This window comes from Anopheles marshallii, assembly GCF_943734725.1.
Source record: "Anopheles marshallii chromosome X unlocalized genomic scaffold, idAnoMarsDA_429_01 X_unloc_121, whole genome shotgun sequence".
Lineage (NCBI taxonomy): Eukaryota > Metazoa > Arthropoda > Insecta > Diptera > Culicidae > Anopheles > Anopheles marshallii.
This window is the reverse complement of record NW_026525693.1, coordinates 40001-48456: the sequence shown is the minus strand read 5'-3', so window position 1 is coordinate 48456 and position 8456 is coordinate 40001.

The following is an 8456-nucleotide window of genomic DNA, read 5'->3' as shown; positions in this document are numbered from 1 at the left end:
TCCCTTCGCTTAGAACCTCGCTCTACATTTTGCCTTTGGACTTCTCGAAGCTCAACTTGTGAGCAGTTCCATGCACCACTATAGGTATCTCTTAGCTTAGTTCTAGCCATGTGCGTTCAAAGCTCAACGTTAAGCTGTGTCCTGCACACACATCGTTATATAATAAGCTTATCTCTAAGCTTTTTTGCGTTCAATGCTCAACGTTAAGCTATCCCTTCGCTTAGAACCTCGCTCTATATTCAACTTTCAGATACCTCGAAGCTCAACTTATGTGGTCTGCTTTCGCTCTTGAAGGGGAAATTTTTCTGACAGAGGGGGGTTTTTGGCCCAAATTATGCAATATTAGTTTAACCTCCGTCGCAGAACCACATTTGACCAGGTCGAGAAAAAAATTTTTTCGTGACGACCTGGTCCCCCCATAGTAGGGAATGAACATGACATCTTAACCATATTTGACCATTTTCAAATTTCTCGTCGCGGAATGATGACTTTACTAGTAAAATTTGTTCCGGGTAGGGACCTCCCATACAAATTTTCATCGCTCCAAAAGTGATTTCGTTTCACTTTTCAACATTTACAAGGTCCATAAATCATGTTTTGAGACGATATGGAAAAAAAAATTTTTTGCCCGTCTCGACCAACTCGACCGATGGTGACCACAGCAGGTGCTCCATACAAATTTTCCTTATGTGGAATTTTCAGTGTAAAATAAGGTTTCTCCAATCGATCGCGGGTTTCACTTTTCATCATTTGCTAGGTCTAACTATGATGTTTTGAGTGGTCCCCGCAAAAATTTTTCTTGGACCGGCCTTCCTTCCCGGCCCTGTCGGTGTGCTCTGCAGTAGGGTGCTCCATACAAATTTTCCTTATGTGGAATTTTCAGTGTAAAATAAGGTTTCTTCCCAATCGATCCGCGGGTTTCACTTTTCATCATTTGCTAGGTCTAACTATGATGTTTTGAGTGGTCCCGCAAAAATTTTTTCTTGGACCGGGCCTTCCTCCCCGCCCTGTCGGTGTGCTCTGCAGTAGGGTGCTCCATACAAATTTTGCTTATGTGGAATTTTTCAGTGTAAAATAAGGTTTCTCCAATCGATCGCGGGTTTCACTTTTCCATCATTTGCTAGGTCTAACTATGATGTTTTGAGTGGTCCCGCAAAAATTTTTTCTTGGACCGGGCCTTCCTTCCCGGCCCTGTCGGTGTGCTCTGCAGTAGGGTGCTCCATACAAATTTTCCTTATGTGGAATTTTTCAGTGTAAATTAAGTTTTCTCCAATCGATCGCGGGTTTCACTTTTCATCATTTGCTAGGTCTAACTATGATGTTTTGAGTGGTCCCGCAAAAATTTTTTCTTGGACCGGGCCTTCCTTCCCGGCCCTGTCGGTGTGCTCTGCAGTAGGGTGCTCCATACAAATTTTCCTTATGTGGAATTTTTCAGTGTAAAATAAGGTTTCTCCAATCGATCGCGGGTTTCACTTTTCATCATTTGCTAGGTCTAACTATGATGTTTTGAGTGGTCCCGCAAAAATTTTTTCTCTTGGCCAGTCGACCCTTTCGTCCATGTCGGTGTGCTCTGCAGTAGGGTGCTCCATACAAATTTTGCTTATGTGGAATTTTTCAGTGTAAATAAGGTTTCTCCAATCGATCGCGGGTTTCACTTTTCATCATTTGCTAGGTCCAACTATGATGTTTTTGAGTGGTCCCGCAAAAATTTTTTCTTGGACCGGGCCTTCCTTCCCGGCCCTGTCGGTGTGGCTCTGCAGTAGGGTGCTCCATACAAATTTTCCTTATGTGGAATTTTCAGTGTAAAATAAGGTTTCTCCAATCGATCGCGGGTTTCACTTTTCATCATTTGCTAGGTCTAACTATGATGTTTGAGTGGTCCCGCAAAAATTTTTTCTTGGACCGGGCCTTCCTTCCCGGCCCTGTCGGTGTGCTCTGCAGTAGGTGCTCCATACAAATTTCCTTATGTGGAATTTTCAGTGTAAAATAAGGTTTCTCCAATCGATCGCGGGTTTTCACTTTTCATCATTTGCTAGGTCTAACTATGATGTTTTGAGTGGTCCCGCAAAAATTTTTTCTTGGACCGGGCCTTCCTTCCCGGCCCTGTCGGTGTGCTCTGCAGTAGGGTGCTCCATACAAATTTTTGCTTATGTGGAATTTTTCAGTGTAAAAATAAGGTTTCTCCAATCGATCGCGGGTTTCACTTTTCATCATTTGCTAGGTCTAACTATGATGTTTTGAGTGGTCCCGCAAAAATTTTTTCTTGGACCGGGCCTTCCTTCCCGGCCCCCATGTCGGTGTGTTCTGCAGTAGGGTGCTCCATACAAATTTTCCTTATGTGGAATTTTTCAGTGTAAAATAAGGTTTCTCAATCGATCGCGGGTTTCACTTTTCATCATTTGCTAGGTCTAACTATGATGTTTTGAGTGGTCCCGCAAAAATTTTTTTCTTGGACCGGGCCTTCCTTCCCGGCCCTGTCGGTGTGCTCTGCAGTAGGGTGCTCCATACAAATTTTCCTTATGTGGAATTTTCAGTGTAAAATAAGGTTTCTCCAATCGATCGCGGGTTTCACTTTTCATCATTTGCTAGGTCTAACTATGATGTTTTGAGTGGTCCCGCAAAAATTTTTTCTTGGACCGGGCCTTCCTTCCCGGCCCTGTCGGTGTGCTCTGCAGTAGGGTGCTCCATACAAATTTTGCTTATGTGGAATTTTTCAGTGTAAAATAAGGTTTCTCCAATCGATCGCGGGTTTCACTTTTCATCATTTGCTAGGTCTAACTATGATGTTTTGAGTGGTCCCGCAAAAATTTTTTCTTGGACCGGGCCTTCCTTCCCGGCCCTGTCGGTGTGCTCTGCAGTAGGGTGCTCCATACAAATTTTCCTTATGTGGAATTTTTCAGTGTAAAATAAGGTTTCTCCAATCGATCGCGGGTTTCACTTTTCATCATTTGCTAGGTCTAACTATGATGTTTTGAGTGGTCCCGCAAAAATTTTTTCTTGGACCGGGCCTTCCTTCCCGGCCCTGTCGGTGTGCTCTGCAGTAGGGTGCTCATACAAATTTTCCTTATGTGGAATTTTCAGTGTAAAATAAGGTTTCTCCAATCGATCGCGGGTTTCACTTTTCCATCATTTGCTAGGTCATAACTATGATGTTTTGAGTGGTCCCGCAAAAATTTTTTCTTGGACCGGGCCTTCCTTCCCGGCCCTGTCGGTGTGCTCTGCAGTAGGTGCTCCATACAAATTTTGCTTATGTGGAATTTTTCAGTGTAAAATAAGGTTTCTCCAATCGATCGCGGGTTTCACTTTTCATCATTTGCTAGGTCTAACTATGATGTTTTGAGTGGTCCCGCAAAAATTTTTTCTTGGACCGGGCCTTCCTTCCCGGCCCCTGTCGGTGTGCTCTGCAGTAGGGTGCTCCATACAAATTTTCCTTATGTGGAATTTTTCAGTGTAAAATAAGGTTTCTCCAATCGATCGCGGGTTTCACTTTTCATCATTTGCTAGGTCTAACTATGATGTTTTGAGTGGTCCCGCAAAAATTTTTTCTTGGACCGGGCCTTCCTTCCCGGCCCTGTCGGTGTGCTCTGCAGTAGGGTGCTCCATACAAATTTTCCTTATTTTGAAATTTTAAGTTAAAAATAAGGTTTCTCCAATCGATCGCGGGTTTCACTTTTCATCATTTGCTAGGTCTAACTATGATGTTTTGAGTGGTCCCGCAAAAATTTTTTTCTTGGACCGGGCCTTCCTTCCCGGCCCTGTCGGTGTGCTCTGCAGTAGGGTGCTCCATACAAATTTTGCTTATGTGGAATTTTTCAGTGTAAAATAAGGTTTCTCCAATCGATCGCGGGTTTCACTTTTCATCATTTGCTAGGTCTAACTATGATGTTTTGAGTGGTCCCGCAAAAATTTTTTCTTGGACCGGGCCTTCCTTCCCGGGCCTGTCGGTGTGCTCTGCAGTAGGGTGCTCCATACAAATTTTCCTTATGTGGAATTTTTCAGTGTAAAATAAGGTTTCTCCAATCGATCGCGGGTTTCACTTTTCATCATTGCTAGGTCTAACTATGATGTTTTGAGTGGTCCCGCAAAAATTTTTTCTTGGACCGGGCCTTCCTTCCCGGCCCTGTCGGTGTGCTCTGCAGTAGGGTGCTCCATACAAATTTTGCTTATGTGGAATTTTTCAGTGTAAAATAAGGTTTCTCCAATCGATCGCGGGTTTCACTTTTCATCATTTGCTAGGTCTAACTATGATGTTTTGAGTGGTCCCGCAAAAATTTTTTTCTTGGACCGGGCCTTCCTTCCCGGCCCTGTCGGTGTGCTCTGCAGTAGGGTGCTCCATACAAATTTTTCCTTATGTGGAATTTTTCAGTGTAAAATAAGGTTTCTCCATCGATCGCGGGTTTCACTTTTCATCATTTGCTAGGTCTAACTATTATGTTTTGAGTGGTCCCGCAAAAATTTTTTCTCTTAGCCAGTCGACCCTTTCGTCCATGTCGGTGTGTTCTGCAGTAGGGTGCTCCAACCAAGTTTTCCTAATGAAAGTTTTTCGTGGTTTCGTGTTAGTTAAAAACTCCGGAACCTTGAGCTTATTTTCACCATAATTTTCCACATATGGTGACCAACTCAATAAACGTTTTGTGCGTATCCTATGGACATTTTTTCGCGTTCAACTTGGTGAACTAGGGTTGTATTCCCGAAGGGTAAAAAAATCTGGACTTAGCCAAATTTTGAAATCTCCAACCAATCTTGGCCTGTTAGATTATCTTGGTTGGGTTGCTATGGGCTGCTACGGCCTACTTGATAGGCAATGTTTCAACTCTTGGAAGCTTTCGTGGTTGCTAAGCACTGTTCGTGGCCTTCTTGATAGAAATGGCTTATCGTGGCCATGGACTTAGCAAAATTTTGAATTCTCCAACCAATCTTGGCCTGTTAGAGTATCTTGGTTGGGTTGCTATGGGCTGGTACGGCTACTTGATAGGCAATGTTTCAACTCTTGGAAGCTTTCGTGGTTGCTAAGCACTGTCCATGGCCTTCTTGGTAGAAATGGCTTATGGTGGCCATGGACTTAGCCAAATTTTGAAATCTCCAACCAATCTTGGCCTGTTAGAGTATCTTGGTTGGGTTGCTATGGGCTGCTACGGCCTACTTGATAGGCAATGTTTCAACTCTTGGAAGCTTTCGTGTTGCTAAGCACTGTCCATGGCCTTCTTGGTAGAAATGGCTTATGGTGGCCATGGACTTAGCCAAATTTTGAAATCTCCAACCAATCTTGGCCTTGTTAGAGTATCTTGGTTGGGCTTGCTATGGGCTGCTACGGCCTACTTGATAGGCAATGTTTCAACACTTGGAAGCTTCGTGGTTGTTTAGAACTGTCCATGGCCTTCTTGATAGAAATGGCTTATCGTGGCCATGGACTTAGCAAACATTTTGAGATCCAATCTTGGCCTGTTAGATTATCTTGGTTGGTTTGCTATGGGCTGGTACGGCCTACTTGATAGGCAATGTTTCAACTCTTGGAAGCTTTCGTGGTTGCTAAGCACTGTTCGTGGCCTCTTGATAGAAATGGCTTATGGTGGCCATGGACTTAGCCAAAATTTTGAATTCTCCAACCAATCTTGCCTGTTAGAGTATCTTGGTTGGGTTGCTATGGGCTGCTACGGCCTACTTGAATAGGCAATGTTTCAACTCTTGGAAGCTTTCGTGGTTGCTAAGCACTGTTCGTGGCCTTCTTGATAGAAATGGCTATGGTGGCCATGGACTTAGCAAAATTATGAATTCTCAACCAATCTTGGCCTGTTAGAGTATCTTGGTTGGGTTGCTATGGGCTGGTACGGCCTACTTGATAGGCAATGTTTCAACTCTTGGAAGCTTTCGTGGATGCTAAGCACTGTCCATGGCCTTCTTGGTAGAAATGGCTTATGGTGGCCATGGACTTAGCCAAATTTTGAAATCTCCAACCAATCTTGGCCTGTTAGAGTATCTTGGTTGGGTTGCTATGGGCTGCTACGGCCTACTTGATAGGCAATGTTTCAACTCTTGGAAGCTTTCGTGGTTGCTAAGCACTGTCCATGGCCTTCTTGGTAGAAATGGCTTATGGTGGCCATGGACTTAGCCAAATTTTGAATCTCCAACCAATCTTGGCCTGTTAGAGTATCTTGGTTGGGTTGCTATGGGCTGCTACGGCCTACTTGATAGGCAATGTTTCAACTCTTGGAAGCTTTCGTGGTTGCTAAGCACAGTTCGTGGCCTTCTTGGTAGAAATGGCTTATCGTGGCCATGGACTTAGCAAAATTTTGAATTCTCCAACCAATCTTGGCCTGTTAGAGTATCTTGGTTGGGTTGCTATGGGCTGCTACGCCTACTTGATAGGCAATGTTTTCAACTCTTGGAAGCTTTCGTGGTTGCTAAGCACTGTTCGTGGCCTTCTTGATAGAAATGGCTTATGGTGGCCATGGACTTAGCAAAATTTTGAATTCTCCAAACCAATCTTGGCCTGTTAGAGTATCTTGGTTGGGTTGCTATGGGCTGGTACGGCCTACTTGATAGGCAATGTTTCACTCTTGGAAGCTTTCGTGGTTGCTAAGCACTGTCCATGGCCTTCTTGATAGAAATGGCTTATGGTGGCCATGGACTTAGCAAAATTTTGAATCTCCAACCAATCTTGGCCTGTTAGAGTATCTTGGTTGGGTTGCTATGGGCTGCTACGGCCTACTTGATAGGCAATGTTTCAACTCTTGGAAGCTTTCGTGGTTGCTAAGCACAGTTCGTGGCCATCTTGGTAGAAATGGCTTATCGTGGCCATGGACTAGCAAAATTTTGAATTCTCCAACCAATCTTCGGCCTGTTAGAGTATCTTGGTTGGGTTGCTATGGGCTGGTACGGCCTACTTGATAGGCAATGTTTCAACTCTTGGAAGCTTTCGTGGTTGCTAAGCACTGTTCGTGGCCTTCTTGATAGAAATGGCTTATCGTGGCCATGGACTTAGCAAAATTTTGAATTCTCCAACCAATCTTGGCCTGTTAGAGTATCTTGGTTGGGTTGCTATGGGCTGGTACGGCCTACTTGATAGGCAATGTTTCAACTCATGGAAGCTTTCGTGGTTGCTAAGCACTGTCCCTGGCCTTCTTGGTAGAAATGGCTTATGGTGGCCATGGACTTAGCCAAATTTTGAAATCTCCAACCAATCTTGGCCTGTTAGATTATCTTGGTTGGGTTGCTATGGGCTGGTACGGCCTACTTGATAGGCAATGTTTCAACTCTTGGAAGCTTTCGTGGTTGCTAAGCACAGTTCGTGGGCCTTCTTGATAGAAATGGCTTATGGTGGCCATGGACTTAGCAAAATTTGAATTCTCCAACCAATCTTGGCCTGTTAGAGTATCTTGGTTGGGTTGCTATGGGCTGGTACGGCCTACTTGATAGGCAATGTTTCAACTCTTGGAAGCTTTCGTGGTTGTTTAGAACTGTCCATGGCCTTCTTGATAGAAATGGCTTATCGTGGCCATGGACTTAGCAACATTTTGAGATCCAATCTTGGCCTGTTAGAGTATCTTGGTTGGGTTGCTATGGGCTGGTACGGCCTACTTGATAGGCAATGTTTCAACTCTTGGAAGCTTTCGTGGTTGCTAAGCTACTGTCCATGGCCTTCTTGATAGAAATGGCTTATGGTGGCCATGGACTTAGCAAAATTTTGAAATCTCCAACCAATCTTGGCCTGTTAGAGTATCTTGGTTGGGTTGCTATGGGCTGCTACGGCCTACTTGATAGGCAATGTTTCAACTCTTGGAAGCTTTCGTGGTTGTTTAGAACTGTCCATGGCCTTCTTGATAGAAATGGCTTATCGTGGCCATGGACTTAGCAACATTTTGAGATCCAATCTTGGCCTGTTAGAGTATATTGGTTGGGTTGCTATGGGCTGGTACGGCCTACTTGATAGGCAATGTTTCAACTCTTGGAAGCTTTCGTGGTTGCTAAGCACTGTCCATGGCCTTCTTGATAGAAATGGCTTATGGTGGCCATGGACTTATGCAACATTTGAATTCTCCAACCAATCTTGGCCTGTTAGATTATCTTGGTTGGTTTGCTATGGGCTGGTACGGCCTACTTGATAGGCAATGTTTCAACTCTTGGAAGCTTTCGTGGTTGCTAAGCACTGTCCATGGCCTTCTTGATAGAAATGGCTTATGGTGGCCATGGACTTAGCCAAATTTTTGAATTCTCCAACCAATCTTGGCCTGTTAGAGTATATTGGTTGGGTTGCTATGGGCTGGTACGGCCTACTTGATAGGCAATGTTTCAACTCTTGGAAGCTTTCGTGGTTGCTAAGCACTGTCCATGGCCTTCTTGATAGAAATGGCTTATGGTGGCCATGGACTTAGCCAAATTTTGAAATCTCCAACCAATCTTGGCCTGTTAGAGTATCTTGGTTGGTTTGCTATGGGCTGGTACGGCCTACTTGATAG